We start from the raw sequence: 15,506 nt of genomic DNA on the forward strand, positions 1-15,506 counted from the left end.
TATCGGAGTAAGGTTGAGGCTGTTCTCCACTCCCCAGCTTCCAGGAAGGAGGGGCCCTGCATTCTGCATTAAAAACAAGCGCCTCATCTTCCTGCCAAGTGACACACAGGTCTGGACCACGCTATAGGAAATACTGAACCAGATCTTAAAGGCCATCTAATCCAAATTTCTCGTTTTACAAAGGGTCCATAAACGTTTACGGACTTGATCAAGGTCTGGTATCTAATTCGCAGATCTGCTTTTCTTACCTCCACTTCCAAGACCTAGGAGTACGAGAATGTTAGGGAAGTTTCTAGCTGAAATCGACCAGAAAAGCTTGCTTGAGGGAGTGTGTGACATTCTCCCCACCCTCGGTGGTGGTTAACCTGCATTCTGAGTTAGCGTCTCCCTCAGAGCCTCTCTGATGTTCCAGAACGTGGAAGGAAAGTTGCCAGTCCTGGGCTGCGGCGGGGCGTGCGGGGGGAGGTGGCTGCTCCGCCTCCGGCCCTCGCGGGCGGGCTCGACACTGGCCACCGAACGGCGAGAGCGGGACTCGGCGGCGGGCGGGGAAGGCGCGGGGCGTGGTTTGCAGCTTTCCGAGCGCCAAGGAGCTGAGCGCGCTCTGCTGCGCCCCGAGCCTTCCGCTGGACCAAAGAAGCGAGCGGGAGACCGAGCAAAAGGCGCGATCGAAGGAGCAAGGCGAGCGGGGCGCTGACCGGGCTGGCCGCAGCCCGCGCCCTCTCTGGGCCGGCAGCGGGTGAGCGCGGCGGCGGCGGGGCCCCTGTACCCCGGTGCGCCCCAGAGGGAGCGGACTGTGGCGAAGAGGGAGGAAGAACGGGAGGGAGGAAAAGGGGCGGGGGCCAGGGAGAGCCAGGTCCCCGAGCTGAGGGAGGGGGCGGCAAGAGACGGGACCCGAACCACTGCGGGGGTCCGAACCGGGCCCCGGGAAACTTTGCCCGGCTGGGAAGAGCGGGGTGCGTGGAGGGCGCCGCAAACTTGTCAGCGGGCGGGGCGCTCCGGGGATTGGAGCGAGCGCCAGCGGGTGGCGTTTGTCTCTCCGGCTTCTTTGTGTCACCTCCGGTCCCCAGCCCGCCGGTCCGCCCGCCTGGGAAAGGGGCTGCGCGGGGGGCTCGGCCCCGATCCACCCGCCGCCCCCGTCGGGCCCAGGCCCCGGGAGCTAGCAGTCGGCTGATTGTTTTCGTTCCTCGCGTCACGCTTGGGCGGGAAAGATTTTGAACGCCGCGTGAGCTAGAAGGCAGAGAGCAGCGGCGCGGAGATTGCCAGATAGGGGGGCGGCGCGAGGCTCGCCCTGGGTCCCCCAGGACTGGCGGGCGGGGATCCGCCGGCCCCCGCACTCGAGGAACCGCGGCGGCCGAGCGCCTCCGCGGCGTGGGCAGCTCGGACGGCTCGGCTTGTATATTCCGAAAAGATTGCTTGCGGTCTTTGTTGTCTGAAATTGCCTTGCGCCTCTGACGGTAGCACCTTCTCCTTCTGAGGTGGTTTTCCTTCTGTTAAAAAAAAAAAAAAGAGCGAGAGATTTTCACTTGTGTGAAATCAGTGCCATTCCAAACAACGTTAGCCACCCTCTTTGATGGAGGTTGAGGAGTCCTATGTAACCTTTGCCTTTGTGGGCGCCTGTTATTTCCGAAAGTTATTATTTTCCCCTCCTCTAGTGGAAGGGCGCGTCTGAGCGAGATGCCAGCAGGCACGATTGTGTACATGCACCGGCAAGTCAGAGCCAAACCCAGGAGGTTCTTTCCAGCAGCTCAACACTTTGGTGTCGCCTTTGTTAAAAAAGTTTGATTTCAAACAGCTTTCACCTGCTTTTCTAAAAGTTCCCAGCGCTTCGAAGAACTCCTTGCAGATATTTTGTGGTTGTGCTAGGATGAGTTCGACCACTTTTAGGGTTGGGGTTAAACACCGGAACCACACCTGGCCAGTTCACCGCTCGGGTCCCTGCCCTTGAGCCGTTGTAAACATCATCGGGGTGAGTGTTCACCTTTTATGAGATGGAACATTTGGTGTGTCTTTATACTTTAATGCGTGACTCTTTCTTTCCTTACCTTTCCTTTTTGGAGAAGTCTCTTGAGACTCTCCCGTACTCTTCTTGAGATAATTAACTGATTGGCCTTAGCTGTGCCATTACATCCCCCACCCCCGGGAGCACCCGAGGGAGAAGAGAACAGGTGTAATCCTCATTAAGTTTTTTTTTTTTTCGCCCCCCTTGGTGAAGACTCTGGGGATGTCAAAATAAGAAATAAGTGTAAATCCTTAGTTCTCTGTCCATTTATTTAAGTTCACGAGCTCTATTTGAAGTCACAAAAATAAAAATCAAACCAGCTTAACCTTAGGTTAGCTTAACCTTGTACATTGATTGTTTTTGGTTTTTTTTTTTTAATCATGTGAATAAGTTTACCCAGTTAGAAATTTTACAAGCATTTCAGTGCGTTCGTCCTAAGTGTGTTTGCAGGATATTGCAGTTTGCTTAAAGAACTGAGTCAGAGTGGGATTATTCTTGGGTCATGCCCTTAATAGTATATCAGAGTTTAATATAAAGCTCAAAACCAGGATCAGTCAGGTCTTGATAGGTAAGGGAAGATATTAAAGGCAATTACTTCATTTGTCCTTACTCATATGCTTTAACTATAGACTTTCAATAATTTCACAAAATTATTCTTTCATGTACTCAAATGAATGCTTACCTGTGGCAGCCACTGTGCTGGACTCTGGAGTTTCAAATAGTACTAACCATTTATAAAATACTGATTTGGTACCAGTAGGTGCTTCACATAGATTACATCATCCATCTAATAAATATTTATTGAGTGCTTTCAGTGTATTGTGGTAGGTGCTGGAGTTATAATAATGCACAGGACAGCTGTGGTTCCCGCCTTTATCTTAGTTGGTGGGGAGGATAGGCAGAACATAAAAGACATCACTAAACTAATAGTAGTTTTTAAAGTGTAAATCAGATCACACCACTTCTCCTCTATGTAAAACCCTCCAGTGGCTTCAGTCTCCCTCTGAGTGAAAGGCAGAGGCTGGTCAGTGGCCTCGGTGTTTACCCCATGTGATCCTCACCGCCCAGTCCTGTCTCCTTGATTTTGTTTTCTGCTCTTCTTTTTCCTCATACTTCTATATCCAGACTAGCTTCCTAGCTATCTGCGGGCTGTCACACTTGCTGTTTCCTCTGCCTGGAATGCCCCACCATACTATATGGTTCTTTCTCTGATCTCCCTCACTTCTTTACTCAGTTATATTCTCTATGAACCTTCACTGAAACCCAGATTTAAAATCATAACCCACTTGTAACTCCCTTATTCTCCTTTGATAACTGATTTTTTCTCCCTCCATTTCATCATCTAACACACTCTATTTTATTTCTCTGCTTATGTTCTGTCTTACCCCACTAGATTGCACACCTCATCAGAGCTATTGTATTCACTGCTGCATCCTCAGAGTCAGCACCTGGCATACAGTAGGGACTCAAACTATTTGTTGAAATAAGAAAACCACAGGATGCTGAGACATAGAGTAACCAAGAGTTCCGAAGTGAATAGTAAGAAGTCTTCTCTGTGAAGGTGACATGTAAGCCGAGACAAGTAGCATGCAGTGTGTTGTGGGTGAGGAGGTGAGGAGAGGAGAGAGGCATCGAAGAAGATTAGCTGAGGAGGTAGTACTGAGTCGGAAAAGAGTTTGGTGGTGCATGGATTGATTGGACCTGAGAGAAGGTCTTGAGGCTGAGTACTGTCAACTGCAGGGAGAGAACTCAAGGGAAAAAGAACGGTAATCAAATGATGGCAGAGGTTGAGATGGTTGGATGGCATCACTGACTTAATGGACATGAATTTGAGCAAACTCAATAGTGAAGGACAGGGAAGCCTAGCGTGCTGCAATCTGTGGGGTCGCAAAGAATGGGACATGGCTTAGCGACTGAACAACAACAGCAGCAAACAGCTGACACGTCAGGCAAGGCCTCATTGGCGAAGGTTTGGATACATTCACAGTGAATTCTCATGTATACCCTGTTGGCTCTATGTTATAGTTAATAAAATTGAAGGAACTTTCAGAGACCCAGCAGGTGAATGGCACAGCCTAGGATAGATAGGAAAACAGGTTCTCAGATCCCACTTATATTTAACCACCGTGTGTGTGTGTGTGTGTGTGTGTGTGCGCGCGTGCATGCATGCGCGCGCTCAGTCTGGATTGTAGCCTGCCAAGTTTCTCTCTCCATGGAATTTTCCAGGCAAGAATCCTGGAGTGGGTTGTTGTTTCCTTCTCCAGGGGATCTTCCCAACCCAGGGATCTAACCCGCGTGTCTTGCATCTCCTGCATTGGCAGGCAGATTCTTTACCACTAGCACCACCTGGGAAGCCCCATTTAGCCACTATGCCAGCATCAAAAGACATAGTCTGTATTCTGATGGAGCTGTTTGTCTAGTGAAGACATGCCGTTGCAATACACATATGGCAGTGCTAGATAAGATGTACTCTCAGGGACTCTGGGAGGAGGAAAGCATCCATTTCTGCCTCTGGAATGGGAATGGGACAGGACAAATTGGAAAAAAATGAATTTATTTTTCCTAATTATGAAATGTTTCAGATTAGCTATAATTAAGAAATAATCTTAACATCATTCAAACGCAGAGCCCATTCTTCACTTTACTGTGTGCTCACTGTTGTGTTGTTGTTTTTGCTTTCATATTTTCCAATGACCTGGGTTATGCGGCCCCATTCCTACCTTCACCAAATTAAGAATTGTGTCTGCGATAGTGTAAAACCAGTTATGTTTAAAGCTTGTAATTCTTTGTGAAGTTGCAGGTTAAGTACTGTTTTGATTGTTGTCTTAAACTCTGTCCTTTCTGGGTTTTGTGTGATAATTTTAAAAACAGTTTCATTGAGTGTAATTGATATACAGTAAGCTGCATAAATTTAGTGTTAAATTTGATAAGTTTTTGACTTATTTGTAGACCTATGAATCATCTTTCCCTTTGGGTCCCTTCCTATACCCTGTACCCTTCTTTCCTAACCGATGATAGCTCTGACTCTATGGATTAGTTTGTATTTTCAGAGTTTTATTCGCATGGAACCATATAATATGTTTTCTCTTTTGTCTGGGTTCTTTCACTTAGTATAATTGTTTTGAGATTCATCTATGTTGTTCTGTGTATCAGTACTTGATTATTTTTTATTGCTGAGTGGTGTTCTGCTGTATGAGTATATGCCAGTTTATTTGTCCATTCACCCACTGATAAACATTTTTTTTTTTTTTGCTAGTTTTTGGATGTTAAAAATAAAGCTGCTGTAAACACATTATATTCAGTCTTTATATGGACATCTGCTTTCATTTTCCCTGGGTAAATGTCTAGGAGTAGAATGGCTTGGTCATATGGTAGGCGTATGTTTAACTTTTGAAGAAACTTCCATACTTTCCCAGACATTCCCAAAGTAGTGTGTGAAGGTTCCAGTTGCTGTGCATCCTTGCCAACACTTGGTATGGTTAAGCTGTCATAGCCATTCTATTAGATGTGTAGTGGTATCTCATTGTGTTTTAATTTGCATTTCCCTGATGACTAATGATGTGCTTATTTACCATCCATATTATATCTTTTTTTGCTGAAGTTTCTGTTTATATTTTTTTGTTCATTCTTCATTGGATTGGTTGCTTCCTTATTGATTTTTGAGTTTTTTATATATTCTGGATACAAGCTCTGTATCAGATATGGATTTGCAAATATTTACTTTCAATCTGTTGTTCATCTTACATTCTCTTAACAAATCTATGAAGATCAGGAGTTTTAATAAAGTCTGATTTATCAATTCTTTTATGGAATTACACTTTTGATGTTATACCTAATCTTTGCCTCGCTCAAGATCACAAAGACTTTTTTCCTAAGAGTTATAAAACTTGTAGAAAAACTATAAAAGAATATAAAACCATAAAGTCTTTCATTTTACTTTTTGGTACATCTACCTTGAGTTAAATTTTGTTTATGAAGTGGAATGTGGGTTGAAGTTTACTACTGCCACTAGAACACTTGACAAGTTTTGGAGATGAGATAATGCCTGCAGACAATGTCTTTGGGAAGGGGTGGGCGGGCATTTGCTATCGGCATCTGGTGGGTCAAGGCCAGGGATACTGCTAAAGATCTGCAATGAACAGGAGAGATCATCTCAACAAAGACTCATTCAGCCAAAATGTCAATAGTGTCAAGGTAAAGAAACCAAAGGCTATTTTCTTGACCTTCTCAATGTTTTGGCTATTAGTTTTCTTTATATTTTCTATCTTCTATTTAATTGATTTTCACTCTGATCTTTATTATTATTTCCTTACTGTGTGCTTGAAAAGGATGTTTTGTATGTGCTTGAAAACAATATTTGTTCTAATTATTCCATGTCAAGAGAGCATACCATCAACAGAGCATCACTATTCATGCTAACCTTGATTACTTAGCTGAGGTAGTGCTTGTCAGGTTTCCCTGCCATAAAGTTGCTCTTTTTTCTGCATTCTGTCCTGTACTTTTTGAGATGGAAGTTACTATGTGTAGCCCACATTTAAGGAGTGGAGAGTCATGCTTCTTCTCCAGGTGACAATCTCTGACTTTTAATTCTGGTATTTAGACCATTTATATTTAAAGTGATTATTGATTATAGTTCACTTTAAATTTATAATTTTACTATTTGTTACATGTTTTTCTTATCTTTATTTCCTTTTTTCTCTTTTTCTGTCTTTGGATTAATTGAATTTATTATCATTATAACTTATTTATTTATTTTTTGCTTATTAGCTAACAGTCCTTTTTTTTTTTTTTTAATTTGACTCTTGGGAATCTTAGTTCCCTGACCAGGGATTGAACCAATGCCCTCAGCAGTGAAAGCATGGAGTCCTAACCCCTGGAGTGCTGGGGAATTCCCTAGCTATCATTCTTTATTTTGTTATTTTAGTGTTTGCTTTTGGGTTGATAACTTACCACAGTTTACCTTCAGGTGTTATATTATACCACCCAATGTACAGTCATGTAACTCATGAGAGCCTTGGAATAGTTAATTCCCATTCTCTCTGTTAACCTTTGTGATATTGTCATACATTTAACTTTTTGTCTGTTATTGATCCCATATTACATTACTATTTTTTGTTTGAACAGTCAATTATTTTTTTAAAGGAATCTAAAACCCAAGACATCATATATTACCCATGTTTTACACAGGTTATATTGTTTATTTTGCTATTACCAAGTGAAAATAAATTATACATATTGAGGTTATTGGATTCATTTTTATGAATATGTATATATTCTAACTTGTAATTTTAGTGTAAACATTAAAGTAGTAGTGAAATTTGGAAATCAGAGCATAGTTCATTTTCTTAAACTAAATTACTGAGTTGTCATTGAGCTGATCATTGCTGTAATAGATACTTCAGGATACTGTGAGGTCTTACAAGATTCAGAACACCTGGACTTGGAGATCTCTATGCAGGTATTGATGAGCGTGCTGTCTTTTCTTTCCTTAGGGCAGCATTAGAAAAAGGGAAATTTCAGGAGTGAGTCCTCCCATGCTGACATTATCCAGACCCTGAGAAACTTTCAAAGCATTTCTTTCTTCCAATGGTATATGAGGTAAAAAGCACTTGGTTATAGCTACTTGGGTCAGAGTAACACATTTGACAAAGTGAACCTGAAGCTTCTGCTTGTCAGTGTCCATATTTGGTTGAAAACTCCAATCTGAGATGCAGTTCTTAGAACTCACCAGAATTTCCTATTTGTTGCTCTGCTTTTAGTTAACTTTTAGTCTTTTTTATCAGTGAGGATAGAGTGGGTACCCTTTCCTTCTGGGTATGTCTAAATGTACTCCTATTCTGAAGGTTAATACATTGACAAACACTCAACTATAAATGACTGGGAAAACTTAACTCATCCAGCAAATTAACTTACTTTGTAAATGTTTGTTGAATCTGGGCTTTGGCACATTGATGAAAATTTATGTCTCCTGCCCTTTGAAAGCCAACTCTCTTTTAAGAAAAGGGCCCATAAGCACAGGAGCATGCATTCCCATATGGTAATTGGTGATCACTGCAATGGAGATACGAACTAGGCAATGGGTGTAAGCTTAGAGCAGTGGTTCTCAAAGTGTGGTCCAGGGACAAGTAGCATCAAACCTACTGGTTCAGAAATGTAGAGGGTGAGGCCCAGCGATCTGTGTTTAACAAGTCTTCCAAGTGATTCTGATGCATGCACAGGATTGTGAACCACTGGCACAGAGGATTAGATGATCTCTGAGATTTTTTCCCCTGGTTCCTAGTTTCTACAAATATGATTTAGAAATGTGATATTTACCACGTGGTACTTTAAGAACTATCTTGGCACTAATGAATTGTCAAATGTGCATTGTTATGTGGGTAAAACAGAAATCGAAAATGGTAAAGTTTTGTCTGACACTGGAGCCAAAGTAGATTTTAGAACACTTTATTATGAAAAATTTTAAATATATTCAAAAGCAGAGATACTAGTGAAATGAACTCCTATGTAAACATTCAGTAGAGGCACTCAGTCATGTCTGACTCTTTGCGACCCCATGAACTGCAGCACACCAGGCTTCCCTGTCTATCACCAACTCCCGGAGCTTGCTCAAACTCATGTCCATCAAGTCAGTGATGCCATCCAACCATCTCATCCTCTGTCGTCCCCTTCTCCTCCCACCTTCAATCTTTCCCAGCATCAGGGCCTTTTCCAATGAGTCAGTTCTTCGCATCAGGTGGCCAAAGTATTGGAGCTTCAGCATTGGTCCTTCCAGTGAATATTCAGGACTGATTTCCTTTAGGATGGACTGGTTGGATCTCCTTGCAGTCCAAGGGACTGTCAAGAGTCTTCTTCAATGCCACAGTTCAAAAGCATCCATTCTTTGGTGCTCAGCTTTCTTTATGGTCCAACTCTCACATCCATACATGACTACTGGAAAAACCATAGCTTTGACTAGACAGACCTCTGTCAGCAAAGTAATGTCTCTGCTTTTTAACATGCTGTCTGGTTGGTCATAGCTTTTCTTCGAAGAAGCAAGTGCCTTTTAATTTCATGGCTGCAGTCACCATCTCGAGTGATTTTGAAGCCCCCAAAATAAACTCTGTCACTGTTTGCATTGTTTCCCCATCTATTTGCCATTAAGTGATGGAACCTGATGCCATGATCTTTGTTTTTTGAATGTTAAGTTTTAAGCCAACTTTTTCTCTCTCCTCTTTCACTTTCAGCGAGAGGCTCTTCGGTTCCTCTTCACTTTCTGCCATTAGGGTGGTGTCATCTGCATATCTGAGGTTATTGATATTTCTCTTGGCAATCTTGATTCTGGCTTGTGCTACACACAGTCTCCTTATCAAGGTTATAGATAACCTGTTTAGTTAGAGCTCAGGCTATGAGATAGTTCATGTTTTGAGAAAGGGAACAGAATTAACTTACGCAGATATACTACCTGTTTTCTCCCACTTTGACTTTGGAGGACTAATTGTAGTATTCTGAGGAAAAGCCGATTGTAATACACCTGAGCTCTTCAGGTTTAAGTGATATGTTAATTAATTGATCAGACTGTAGGAATTTGGGGCTTCCTAGGTTGTTCAGTGGTAAAGAATCCACCTGCTAGTGCAGGAGTCTCAGGAGACGCAGGTTTGATCCCTGGGTTGGGAAGATCCCTTGGAGGAGGACATGGCAACCGACTCCAGTATTTTTGCCTGGAGAATCCTATGGACCGGAGGAACCTGGCAGGCTACAGTCCATAGTGTCACAAAGTCAGATACAACTGAGCAACTGAGCAAGCACACTGTAGGAGTTAGCTAATTTTCATTTAAAAAATGCTGATTAGTAAGAAATAATTTTTATCTGAAGTGTAAATTGCAACAAAATAAATAAAGCTGTTCAGGATTGTTCCCCATGCCCTCAAATAAACCTGAAAAAACCCTGCAACAACTCATGCATCTAAGTTGTTAGTACTATGGTAGGCTATAGTCAACGTTTGATGAGATTGTTTGATAAAATAATGCACGCTGGAACTTTTAGTTAAAAATTGTTAGTGGTTCAGAAAGAAAACAAAAGGATTTACTATATAGTCTGTTTATAAAGCAGTTAAAGGCATGTTTTATTATTTGTGCTAGTATGTTGACAAAGAAAATAGGTAACTAGCAATCGCTTGTTTGTCTTTTGTAGTTACTCATTTGATGACATCGAGTAAAAAATTTTCCTCTGTTAATAGGCCTTTGTTTAAAAGAAAGTATGTTACCTTTGTAGTTTCTGTACTCTTTTTCATCAGAGAAAGTTCCAATTAAGTTGGGTAATAATTAATTTTATAAATAGTGTTTAGTCCAGAACTGATTATATTTCCTTCTGAGCCAAGTGAAAAGAAACTCTCAATCTATAACCACAGGTTGAAGGTTTGGTTACTAGACTGTGTTCGTGATGGTTTCTGAGCCTTGGAAGGTAAGCTTGCTCCTTTCATGCATCATCATGTTGTCTCACAGTTGGCTGTGTGTTTTCTTAGCAACAGCTGTTGATTTCTGGTTTGAGTTGGGAAAGTATGTTTTGAAATGATTCAACATATTCTTTCAGGTTATATATGCTTGCTGAACCTTATAAGCTTACTGTTAATGTGGTGAGTTCCACGATGAAGGAATGATTTCATTCTCTTACTGTCCCTGCATTCCAAATCATTTTTCTTCTGTTTTTTTTTTTTTTAGGGAATTGAGGGTGGGTATAAGAAAAGAGAAGAAGTCAATCTGGAAGACTATGAACCTGCTCCTTTATGACCCTGGAATAGAGCAGAACCAAAAATGGTCTCCACATGCTGATAGGATAAAATGTAATTTACTGGAGTCTTCATCTCGAGTAATACTCCAGGGTGCACAAGTACTAAAGGACAGTGAATTTTTGAAATGTCTGTGATATTGTGCAATGGTTATAAGTATAACTTCTGAAGTCAGATGGACCCTGGTTCAAATCCTTGCTTTGCCATATATTAACTGTGTCACTTTGGGCAAATTATAAACCTCCCTGAGTAGAGCTTCTTCATCTATAAAATAAAAGGCAAAATGTGACCTACCTCATGGGGGTGTTGAATATGTAATTCAGCATGAATATTACTGAGGCAACACGTGTAGTGGACAGTACAGCACCTATGATCAAACATTGTAGAGCACCTGGTGATAAGTGCTAATTATTACATTCAGTTCAAGAGTGCAGTGAACAAGGGGCTAAGCGGCAGGTGTTAGAGGACAGTCAGCAATCAATCAGGCACGGCTCCCTTTTTGCAGGAACTGGGACAGATAGCCTTGTAAACAAGCCACTCTAGTATGATCCAGAATGAAAGAAGTGCCACCTGAAGTGCTAGCAAAGTGCTATGGTCATTAATGCCCACTTTGGGGAAGTTAGGACTAATTTTGTATAGGATATTGACATTTGAACTGGGCATATAGCTGAGTTTAGAGTGTAGAGTAGAGCTTTCATGGGTGAAAAATGGAGGATAGTAGATTGCAGGCTGAAAAATATCACGAACTGAAGCACAGGGCTTGTGGCAGGTTGCAGTGGGAGAGGTCTAGATAGATGCTTTGTGGTTAGATTGTAGGGCATTTTGCTCATGGAAGCATTTGGACCATATTCTTCTTGTCAGTGGGAACCTACAGCATGCACATGGTATGAGCTCTATTTCACAATAATGTTCTGAAAAATGAAGTGGAGAGGCAAGAAATCCAGTTAAAAGGATGTTTTTAGAAATCTAGGTGAGTGATGAAGAAATTTAGAGAACAGAGTCAGAGGGGATTAAAAGGAGTTGGAAGAGAGAGGATTCTAAATTTGATGCCAAGAAGAATGCTGGTGCTATTACTTGAGACAGAGTTACCATAGAAGAAGGTGTGGGGGGAAACTGATGGTCTGGTGGCAGGATGGTCTACTGGGTCTTTTTTTAAGTTGAGGTACAGTTGATTTACAGTGTCATGTTAATTTCAGGTGTATAGCATAGTGATTCATATAGAGTGTATAGGAATTTTTATATAGAGTGTCTATGTTAATCCCAAATTCTTTATTTGTCCCCCTTCCTCTTTGGCAACCGTAAGTGTTTTCTATGTCTGTGAATCTCTCCGTTTTGTAATAAACAAGCTCATTTGTATCTTTTAAAAAATATATTCTACATAGAAATGATATGATACTTGTCTTTCTCTGTCTGGCTTCATTTAGTATGATAATCTCATGTTGTTGCAAATGGCATTATTTCCTTCTGTTTGCTGCTGCTACTGCTGCTAACTCGCTTCAGTCGTGTCCGACTCTGTGGGACCCCATAGATGGCAGCCCACCAGGCTCTGCCATCCCTGGGATTCTCCAGGCAAGAACACTGGAGTGGGTTGCCATTTCCTTCTCCAATGCATGAAACTGAAAAGTGAAAGTGAAGCCGCTCAGTTGTGTCTGACTCTTAGTGACCTCATGGACTGCAGCCTACCCAGCTCCTCCGTCCATGGGATTTTCCAGGCAAGAGTACTGGAGTGGGGTGCCATTGCCTTCTCCAGTATGGCTGACTAAAACTATATATATGTGTATATACACACACCACATCTTCTTTATCCAGTCTGTCCTTATTTGTCTCTTATAACAATCTTTATTTTAAAGACTGTTCAATGCAGGGTCTTTGGGGCTCACAGATCAGTGAGCTGGCAGTTGGGAATTTAGTTCTGAAAGAAGGAAGCTAACATTTATTATGCACCTACTGTGTCTCAGGTTTATGCTGAGCATCTTCACAAATCATTATTGGAAGCAAATAGTATTTTTATTGATGAAGAAATAAAGGTCAAGAAGAGGCCTGATATTATAATGCTTAAACATTAACCCTAATTTCAAAGCATTTCTCACTTTTGTCATTTTCTTCAAACTCGTTGGAGCTAGAGGAGAGCTGGGGCTAGAAAGATTGAGTGAATGGGTACTGAAGGCATTGAACTGTCCTCTGTGGCACTTTTCATCATTTCTGCCTTCAGACTCTCATTACATATTCTTTACCACAAGGAGAGAACAGCCCTCTAATTAGGTGGTTAGTATTTGTTACTCGAAAACTGTTGAGGAAGTTTCATTATTAACCATATTTCTCCAGTTCTAATAGTCCTTTCCTTTTAGAACTGCTTGAAGGTTGAAGTCCCCCAAGATTGTTTTTTTCTCTTGTTTCTGATAAAATGGAAACATTTGGCTACGAGTGGGTTTTAACTTTATAAAATGAGCCTTGTTATATTGGGTTAGAGAGGATGAGCCAGGGCAGAGAGAATGATACTCTTTTCCTTAATGTTGCCACCTTTAAAACGTCCTAAGGTCAAGATCATGAATGCAGATAAAAATTAAGACTGGGAAGACTTTGAGCATGTCTTAAAAACTTTATGACAAAAATCCAGCTACACACATACAACACACACATATTAAAAAGCAAAAATTCGCCTTTGTGTTATTTTCACTTTCCATTTCTGTTGTCTCTGTCCCTAGAGATAATCACTGTGGACAGTTCTTTGTTTATCCTATGTAAATGTTTATGAATACTTGGAACCTTGGCAGTAATTAGGCAAAATAACTAGATTTTAAGCTTTTTCCTTTTCACTCAGATATTTAGTATCAGAGTTTATATTGAAGTTTCATAAATACAGATTCTTCTTTTAGACTGTGTTCTGAGAGCCCTGTAAACATCAAATGTAATTTACATTAAATGCTCTCAGATTACCTTTCAAATCAGTGACATACCTAGGATTAGAATTTAGAGAACTTGAGCTTCTCATTTGTTGCTAAACCAGTTCTGTTAGTTAATTTATTACACAAGTTTGCCAGTTAACTGCAACACTGGGCAAAAACATGTTTTATCTTATTTATTTGAGAAGAAAGGACAGAGAACTGCAAATTTAAACTAACATAAGCTCATTATAGTCACTATATTAATCTCTTAATTACTTCATATTTTGAATGCTTAGACAATATGTGTTCTGATAAATTTCTCTAAAAACTCATGGACCAAGTTAGTATAGGTTGGTATCTCTTGGCTGTTAGGCTACCCACTCCAGTATTCTGTCCTGGAGAATTCTATGGACTGTATAGTCCATGGGATTGCAAAGAGTCGGACACAACTGAGCAACTTTTCACTTCATTGGCTGTTAGGAATTTGAAGGACATGAAGTTCGGAGCCTGCACATTTGTGTTCAAGCAAGAGTTGCCAATAACTTGGTGTTCTCAGGAAAGGTGCTTATCGTCCCTGTTCCCCTAAATGGAGTAGATGGTGTCTATCTTGTGAGGATTAAAGAGGTAGTACATGTAAAATGTTTGGCACAAATTAAGAACTAAATATTAGCTCTTCTTTCTACTGTTTTATCATTATCTAATAGAGGACCTACAATTTTGTTCACCCATGTAAGCTGAATTTACCTGTTTTACTCTCGGGCTGTAACAAAGGAGACCTCATTACATTTCACTTTTATTGCACTGTAGGTTGTTGGGGTATGGTTTTTAAGCAGATACAGATCTCAGTACCTCTCTTAGCTTCTTAGCTAAATAAGTTAGAAGAGTTTCAACCAAAGGACTGCATACAATTTTGTTTTGTCCCAGTGGTCCTACTTCTCAAGATTCTTCATTGGTCCCAGTTTTGGTTCTACTCAGGAAAATACTGTAAAATGCACAAGACACTTTCTCGAGAGTGTTCCAATTGTTCATCAACGGGGAGAAAACTACTTAGGTGTATTCCTTTTTGAGGATGTTTTATGTTATATGAGTTTTGGGGGCTGGGGACTGGTCAGGGATCTTTCCATGGGGAGGGCTTTGAGAGAAGGAAAAAATATTTCTTTAGAAATCTCAAAACGGTAGTCTGAAATTCCATGAAGAGAAAATTTAAGATTTTCATATTCTAAGTTACTGGAGTTAAGGGGTCAGAAGGATTACTTATGTTTCAGGAAGTTTTTCTTCACTCAGAGGTATATAACTTCTAAATATTTTAATGATGTAGAAGACATACTGAGGAAAAAGTAACCTTAGAAATGGACAGAAGTAGGATTTTTTTTTTAAGCCAGACAAATTTCTAATGGAGTCCCTGCACATAAGTAACAACAAAGATAATTTTGTATACACAGAAGTACATTCCGTTCTTTCCCTGAGATGATGTAACCTCATGTCGGATGTTAAAACTGTGCCCACAGAACTGAAAACTGTATCTTTAGATAAACTCAGAAACAAATAATTCTGGTTGTTTCTCTTCAGGTGAGAAACTTCTGTGTGTTTAGAAATGGACACTAGTTTGCAAGCTCTGTAGGGAGTCAGGAGGGAAGCCTGGGAGAAGGAATGATCTCACAGTTTGAGGTTGTAGTAGACACTTGACTGGTATTCACTGATCTGCACTCCAAAACCTCCTAAATCTACTTCAGAACTCAAATCCCTTTTTCAGCCTGAGCGTGTGTGTGTGCTCAGTCTGACTCTTGGCCACCCTAAGAACCGAAGACACTCTCTATTTCTCTAGTTGCTTGATTCAATACCTTTCAAATAAATGAAT

The 15,506-nt window shown here is 41.0% G+C and overlaps 1 protein-coding gene and 1 long non-coding RNA gene across 7 annotated transcripts in view; one reads left to right on the top strand and one right to left on the bottom strand.

Annotated features, from left to right (window-relative positions):
• The first annotated feature begins 597 nt into the window (after window positions 1–597).
• SYNE2 (spectrin repeat containing nuclear envelope protein 2) overlaps window positions 598–15,506 on the top strand; it is a 327,458-nt gene continuing 312,549 nt past the window's right edge. For 5 of the 6 annotated variants that reach the window (XM_055538301.1, XM_055538305.1, XM_055538307.1 and 2 more), the window contains exon 1: window positions 598–736. The gene's annotated coding sequence lies outside the window, so the exon portion shown is untranslated. Of the gene's footprint in view, window positions 737–1,530; window positions 1,967–15,506 lie in introns of those variants that run through there. The other variant, XM_055538302.1, reaches the window with a different exon arrangement.
• On the bottom strand, window positions 1,422–1,719 carry LOC129621653 (uncharacterized). The gene is made up of 2 exons (XR_008699585.1): window positions 1,597–1,719; window positions 1,422–1,487 (listed from the first exon to the last, which is right to left on the bottom strand). It is a non-coding gene; the product is annotated as an uncharacterized LOC129621653 (long non-coding RNA).

This window comes from Bubalus kerabau, chromosome 10 (assembly GCF_029407905.1).
Source record: "Bubalus kerabau isolate K-KA32 ecotype Philippines breed swamp buffalo chromosome 10, PCC_UOA_SB_1v2, whole genome shotgun sequence".
Lineage (NCBI taxonomy): Eukaryota > Metazoa > Chordata > Mammalia > Artiodactyla > Bovidae > Bubalus > Bubalus kerabau.